The 7,501-nt window shown below is 35.1% G+C and overlaps 1 long non-coding RNA gene across 1 annotated transcript; it reads right to left on the reverse strand.

Moving 5' to 3' along the window:
- Positions 1 to 909: 909 nt before the first annotated feature.
- On the reverse strand, positions 910 to 6,596 carry LOC121669349. Its single transcript, XR_006017733.1, has 4 exons — positions 6,173 to 6,596; positions 2,154 to 2,248; positions 1,642 to 1,715; positions 910 to 1,039 (listed from the first exon to the last, which is right to left on the reverse strand). It is a non-coding gene; the product is annotated as an uncharacterized LOC121669349 (long non-coding RNA).
- Positions 6,597 to 7,501: the final 905 nt, after the last annotated feature.

The following is a 7,501-nucleotide window of genomic DNA, read 5'->3' on the forward strand; positions in this document are numbered from 1 at the left end:
ATGCCTTAATTTTCCATACACTGTATGAAGAGCCATAATGGGACCTGATTCTTGTTGTCTGTCTTCCAGTAGTCAATTTCTTTTAATATTCATCAGAGATCCCAAAACTGAGGCAAATAAATCCCTTATTTTTTTATGAGGTTCTCAGTCTAGAGAGTCCTTGTGTCTCTAAACTTCATACTTGCAGTCTGTCTATCCAAATTCACAGCCAAGTTTCAAACTGGATATGGCTTTCTACTTCAATACCTCAATTAAATAACTCCTATATAACACTGGTTAAAAGTGAAGTTATATACTCCTTTTCTCTGCTTTGCAAAATTTTTCTGCAATTGAAAGTTTAAAAGGACTTTGAACCTGTCAGTTCAAAGGTGACATAGATGAACGAATAATATTCCCAGACTGCAGAGGTTAACATCTGCTGAAAAAGAGTGAGGAAAATTTTACATTTCTCTACAAAAATGCTCATGTAGGACAATATAACTGCAAGTGTTGGAGATACAATCCCGAGAGGCCAAAAAAGAATTTTTGTTGTGTCTAAGAAAGGAGTTCTGTTTCCGACAGGAAAATATCTTTCTAAATGTAGCTTGAAAAAAAACTATAACATCTATAGAAAAAAAGTTATTTTTTGTATTGATTTCCTTAACAGCAAATCAGGTGAGAAAGGGAAGAACCAGTACCTTGTATATACTTAATCTATGAGCAATTTGCCTTAAAAATTTCTGAGCTATGTTAAAATAGGCAATTCTTTCATACACAAGCTTAACTTCCATTTAATTTAATGCCACTTCTCCTAGCTGCTATAATTGGGAAAATCAGGAATAGAATAACTTGAGAGACTGCAGTTGTCACATTAATTGTTGCCAGTTTCTCCCCTAAAGAGACACAAGAATTTTAGTTTAACGAGGAATTTTTGTTTGATTGGTCTTTTATTTTTTAGATCCAATTTATGTAGCACCAACATGTATACAACTAAAATAGCAGATTACTACATCACCTGCTAGATTGTTCACTTCAGTTCTTTTCTCCCATTTTGACTGACCTAGAAAATGAAAAAAAATGGAGTCCCTCTTTAAATACATGATGGAAAAATACAATGATACACACTTGTTTCTTCTTTACAGAAAGGGTTGTATATATCTCAGGCCTTGTAAATGCATTTGTATACAGCCCCAACTACATTTATTAAAAGAAAAAAGAAAATCACATACAGTATTTTTCGAGCCTAACCATGACACGAGCACCAGTATATATAATACAGTATATTTCAGCAATTTAATATTAAGAAATTACTCATCTTCCAGCCTTATGCTTCAGGTAGCATTTTGACAGAAGAAGCTACCAGAAAAAGAGTTATGACAGGCTTGTTCTGTTATCAAATAACTTATTCTGAAAATGCCATTAAGTTTAATAGGAGGCAGCAACTTTTCTACCAGATGGACTGGAATATTAGAGGGAAATCTGCCCCATTTTGTTAACCACAGAATGAACATTTCCTGAAGCACCATTATACATAATTTCTGATAAAAGGTTACGATAGCAGGCTAAAGTCTGCTTCTATTTGTGGTGCCACCTTTACCTCTAAAAAGTTAGAATCAAAAAGATTCATTCTTTAACTCTGATTCGATTTATAAATGGTCTTACCTGTTCTTTCTTCTCAGTAACTTACACTACAAATATGAAACTGCAAATGTCTCATTCTTAAAGTACTTCAGGTGCTGTGAAGTAATGAAATCACTGCGTTACTCAGGATTCACAATGCAGATCTTTTAAAATTTGCTTATCAACAAACTCTTACTTATTTAAGGGGTGTGAAGGAAACAATTTTTAGTGAGACAGTATTGAAAAAAGATTAAAACTTTACAGTAATATTTGTAGTAATTTTCATAGAGACCTTAGGAGCGTATATTACATTCCTCCTATGTTTCATCATAAAATAATACTTTACATAGTTCTTTTCTTGCAATAGTTCCCAAAATAACACAAATGACCCTCTCTTCATATGACCCAACAAAATACAGGTCAAATTATTACATCAACATTTAACAAAATACATTATTTTAAAAATAAAAAAATCTATACTCACATAATTCTTATTGACTCACACGTAGTAGTATGTAACATATTATGAAACTCAAACATGACTGATTGCTTACATATCTCTGAAGACAAAGCAGATGTTTAGCTGTGGTAAATTATTCCTGTAAGTCTTGATAACCTTCCATCTACTTTCATGGGTAATGCATCAGCCCTTAAAAGAGTGAAAAGAGAAAAATTTATGGATCCCACAACAACAACTGTGAGGTTAGGTGAGATTATTTCTGCTGAACATACTTATAATGAGCAGTGGTCCTTTAATCCTTTCCCTCTCTGCAAAAAAAGAAAACAAGCAGGTTTTTTTGTTGTTGTTGTTGTTTTTTACTTTAACAATAGGTTTACAGTGTTATTTAAACCAGTGTTTAATTGTCAAATTGTTATCATGATCACAAAAAATGTTCAATATTGTGGCTTTAGGCCACTTACTGGATTTACAATGGAGAGTGGTCCTGAAGGATGGACACATCTGTAGAGAACAAGTGTAAGAGATACAGATCTTTGAGTAAAAATGTTTGTTTGTAAGGATGTAATTCCTTGTTTTTCTCTTTACATAATAATTTATTTTCTGTCAGAAATTTATGAATTCTTTTCACTGAGTTAATCTTCATATAGATGTGCTGTCTGATAACACTTCCAGCTAGGGGAACTTTTTCCTTTGCTCTTTTTAGTGTAGTGTTTAATAAGAGAAATAACACTTTAGTTGGTTTATTTGGGCTTTAAAATATATTTCTAAAAGTAAACCTTCCTTCCAGTTTTATAGCTATTATTTGCACCATGCACGTGTTGAACCCAAACCCTCTATTTCTGGGAGGTTTCCACTTGTAATGAGGTATTTTCATTGCCTCTTAAGTCCCTACAAACAATAATAAAGTTAAGCAATTTACTAAAGATTCAAGATCTGTTAGCCAGTGGTCCATGTTATTTGCTTTAATTAAAATTTCTGACAATGTTTATTGGAGAAATATATTGTTAAAGCAAGGGAAAAAAACATTTGTGGAACAGTGACCCAGCTTGAAAAATCACATTATAAGACCCTCCTGACACTGTAGGAGGGTAAATATGCAAGTGGCAGTGATTTACTAGTGTTTTTCTTTCAGCTGGGAAATTAAACAAATGTTACTGGATTTCTTCTTTCTTAAGTATTCTGTTTAGTGGTAGGAGAACAGCAGTTTAAAATGATTTTTCTGCATCCCCTACCCAGTAGTCTTTAAATGTGGGAGTTCATTTCAATGTAATCAAATGTAGAGCTTTAAAAAAAAAAATCAGGCACTTTAGAAATGACAAACACGAAAGGCAACAGGCCAGTGAGACACATCCTGAGGGGGTACAGCACCATCCATATAAATCACTTACATGATTTCCAGGGCAGAACAAGAAATTTGCAGCTGAAGTCATTGTCCCTGATCCTGGCCAAGAATTATCATCTTCTCACTCAAAGCTACCAACCACTCCTAAGCAACTACTCAGTCACTTGTACTGATGCTTCCAAAATAATTTCCATCAAAATTATTGAAGTTAAGTTTAAATACATTATATTTGCAAACCCTAAAGCATTTTGCTTGGCCTTGGCCTGAAAGGGTTTCAATAAGGTTGTTAGCTGATAAAGATACTAACATCTAGAAAGAAAAAATGATAAGCCATGGTGGACAGGCTGCAGACTGTCTTCATTCAGCACAGAAAGATCTGGAAGGAAAATTGTGGTCAGCAATAATGTAAGACTCAATGCTGGAGAGAGAAAAGTGCTATTTAGTAAGAGAGCTACATCACAAACACGAAAAGATACTCTGTGGCTAGGAGGCAGGAATATGATTTGGGCAGGCCAGATTCTGATTCAGGCTTCACATCTTTTTTTCTCGTTTTGACCAGCAAAATTACACTAAATCATGATTTTTACCTTTTCATGTTGAAATTTCCTTTGGAAAGAAAAGTGAAAAAAAACCAAAACCAAATTTTTATTGTGTCTTTTGACTAGACAGATGCTCAGGGCTTGTTTATTTTTCTTTTTTTAAATTTCACAACCACAGAACAAGCATGGAACAAACACCTATAAAATAATGGAACTCACACAAAGGAATGCAAAGGATTTCCTACCTTTGGCTCTCTATTGCTACTGTAGAAGCATACTAACTCTTGGGATCTGTCTTATTTATGAAAGAAGATCTTCAAAACCAATAAAAGTTTTATCAAAATTATCTTTGTATCAGAGATTTACACTGTGTTCTTCACACAGCTTTTAATCAGCTAGATATTAAGCCTAAAATATTATAAGTCTTTATGGAAAATTTCTCAAGCATTTTTCACTATCTTCAAGTAAATATATAATGAAAAGTGTTCATACCATTCATTCAAGAATAATTTACGTGAGATTTACAAAACATGCAGTTATGAATGAACATTTTTAATCAAAGGATCAAATGATGTCATGCTGAGCAGAATCTGGAGCTGGGGGAGTACTAGTTTTGCACTATAAGATGGATGCAAAGGAAAAAATGTCATATATAAGTGAGAGGAACTATTATTTTTCTGTATCACCGTTTTGTATTTTGTCCCTTTTTCTGACAAGCTGCAAGTTCCCCTCACTGGCATGAGGTGCACAGATCTTTTACTAGGATGTTCAAGACTTAGAAAGGACAGAGTGGCAGGACCTGGGAAACAAAACAGGCCAGGAAAGGTATTTTGCAACAGAAAACCTAAAGGATACTTAAAAGTTTGAAGATATACTGGGACATTACTGATAAGTTTATTTATATGTGTGTCTTTGGGTTCAAACAAAGGAAATTCTGTCAATTACTGTTCCTTGAAAGTTGACTTGCAGAAAATACATTCTTCAAAGTGACTGTACTCAAAATCCCTGAGCAGCTCAAACTGAGTCACTGCAGCAGTCCCAGGGAAAGAACCCTCAGAATTTACAGGTGTGAAGTCCTGAGACTAAGCCCACAGGATAGTATGCATTTAGCCCAAAAAGTCCTAGAAGGGCACTTTCAGAGGCCTACAAAACAAAAGTTCATCTTGTTTCAGGTTTACCTGATGACTTAAGTGTTATTTATCAGGGCATTGCCCAAACACAAGTGCCAGGGTAAATAAAGTGTTCTCACTGACTTCTGCTGAGGTCTGTAGGAATTGTGGGTATCCAAGCCTTTCCCTGCAACAAATAAAACCTAGCATCAGTCACTAAAGATCATTAGAAACCAGGTAGCTATGGCAAGTCCATCTCACTAAAATTATTTTCCTGAGAAAGAGTTTTACAGCAGCCAAGAAGTGAATGCAGGGCTAACTGATTGCAATGGTAACTGCCAGCAAAGTGGATTTGTTTGTAAATACACATCCCAGAGGGGCCAGTCTGTTGCTTGAGCACAGAAAATATACATGTTAACTCCTCTTTATGCTAAATCTTACACATATTATGACTGATCTTCAGTTTAAAGGTATTTGTGAAATGGTAGACACGGCACAGAGTAGCAATAATGGAATAAAATGCCTCTGCAATATTCATTTGCTGTCTACAAGAGGGGATCTATGCAGTGATTCATCTTTCCACGAGTTACATGCAAAGATAATTTTAATTCCCAAAGCAAAGCAAGTACATCAGAGAGGAAAGTAGCTGCTTGCAAAACAACTCTGCCCTAACAATTCTTTATAATGATGTGAAATTTCAGCGCTTAACATCATTAAGTGAGCAATTTCCCAACATGACCCTTATGGGTTTTTTATGTTCCCGTTACTGAGGAAACTACTAACTTCAGCTGTAAAGTGAGATAGTTATCTTTCATAGCTCTGAACAAATATGAATCCATAGAAGAATCACTTATAAGATACAGCAGGAAGATATGTCATCTAGATAGACTATGTTTAGTGTGAAGTGAGGAAGGGAACTTCCAAAATCAAACCTATGGCTAATCTTAGTATTTAAAACTGAGATTTGCTAAAAGAACAAACCAAACAACAACAAAAAAATCCCCTATCAAAAACACACAAAACAATTAACATTTTTTTCAAGAAATTCCTATTCCCCCAGTTTCACATGACTTCTAGTCCTTCAGAGCACCCAGGTTGATGAGCAGATCATTATTACTAATACCTGAGATCAGTATTTTTCAGCAGATTTCCTTGCACATAGGTTGATTGGAGATGTCTTAATTTTCTCAGGAGTGCAGAACGACCTCACCCTGGTTTATGACATCCCTGTGAAAACTGAGTTTCCTTTGTTAAACCTGGAAATTATTCCTTTAGCAGAAAGATGAACTGCACTACATTCAAATAGAATGCTCTGCTTATTGTATTTCACAAGAGTTTTGAAAAGTTTTCTAAGGAACAGCTAGAGAATCATATGATCCATCTTCTAATCACTTCTGACATTTGACAGAGATGTGTGGGAGAAAGGTGGGGTGGTGGAATATACTCAGATGCTGCTTTTAGGCTAAATATCATTTGAATAGTAATTACTGGTGCTTAAGGTGGAATATTAATGGCACTCAGACTATTAGGATAATGTATAACATTATGTGTTATACACAAATGCCACACAGGCTTGCAAGGCCATTAGGACTTGCTGCATTAAGGGGAAACCCACTCACTCAAGAGCTTGTTCGTGACCAATTCATTCCTCTTGCCTTTGACTGTGGTCTGCTGGAGACTGAAAACATTTAAAGAGAAGCAGTGGAGAAAAACTGTGCTTGTAAAAACCATGTACTCAAGAGCTAAATAACATGCAATGTCATTTGAAAGATTCTCTTAATCTAATTTCCTCTGTTTCCATACATCAAAAGTAGATTACAATTTTAAGTTTCATGCTACAATTACTCATAGGGCTTATCTGCAAAATGAAATTCAAGAACATGACATGAACATAATGTGCTGGCAGAAGACACCGAGATGCAACTAATCTGCCTCATATCACACTTTATGTCACTGTCCCCATTCATAAGAGGGACTGCATTTGCTGGGAGATATGTTGTGAGCACAGTCATGCTTTCTTTGCAATCCTTGACAAGATCTCCCCCACCTCAGTGTAAAGCTGTACATTAACTGTTATCTTCTCTGTTAGAAGTAGGACAACCCAAACAAAAGTCTATCTGGCATATGTTTTTCTTTGCAGCTTTTATCAGAAAGGCATTGACAGGTAAACGCACAACAAAAAAAAAAATGACCTCAGGTCTTGCGGGTCCTCAAGTCCTTTGTTATCCATGAAAATAGTGTGTGAAAACCTTAGTTCAAATGGCACCAGATTAACTTGTCTTGTTTAAACACAAATACTACAAAAAGCATTATAAAGAAAGTTTACCAGATGCAATTTCACAGAAATATGAGATGAGAGCACAGACTGTGATAGCATACCTGCATTTGTACACTAAATAGGATGTAATAAAGAAGGGCAGGGACCTGAGTTTTATTATGTTTAGAAATCTTA

The sequence above is a fragment of the Corvus kubaryi genome, unplaced genomic scaffold, assembly GCF_017639235.1.
Source record: "Corvus kubaryi isolate FWS band 111438036 unplaced genomic scaffold, C.kubaryi_AGA036_p1.0 37391, whole genome shotgun sequence".
NCBI lineage: Eukaryota > Metazoa > Chordata > Aves > Passeriformes > Corvidae > Corvus > Corvus kubaryi.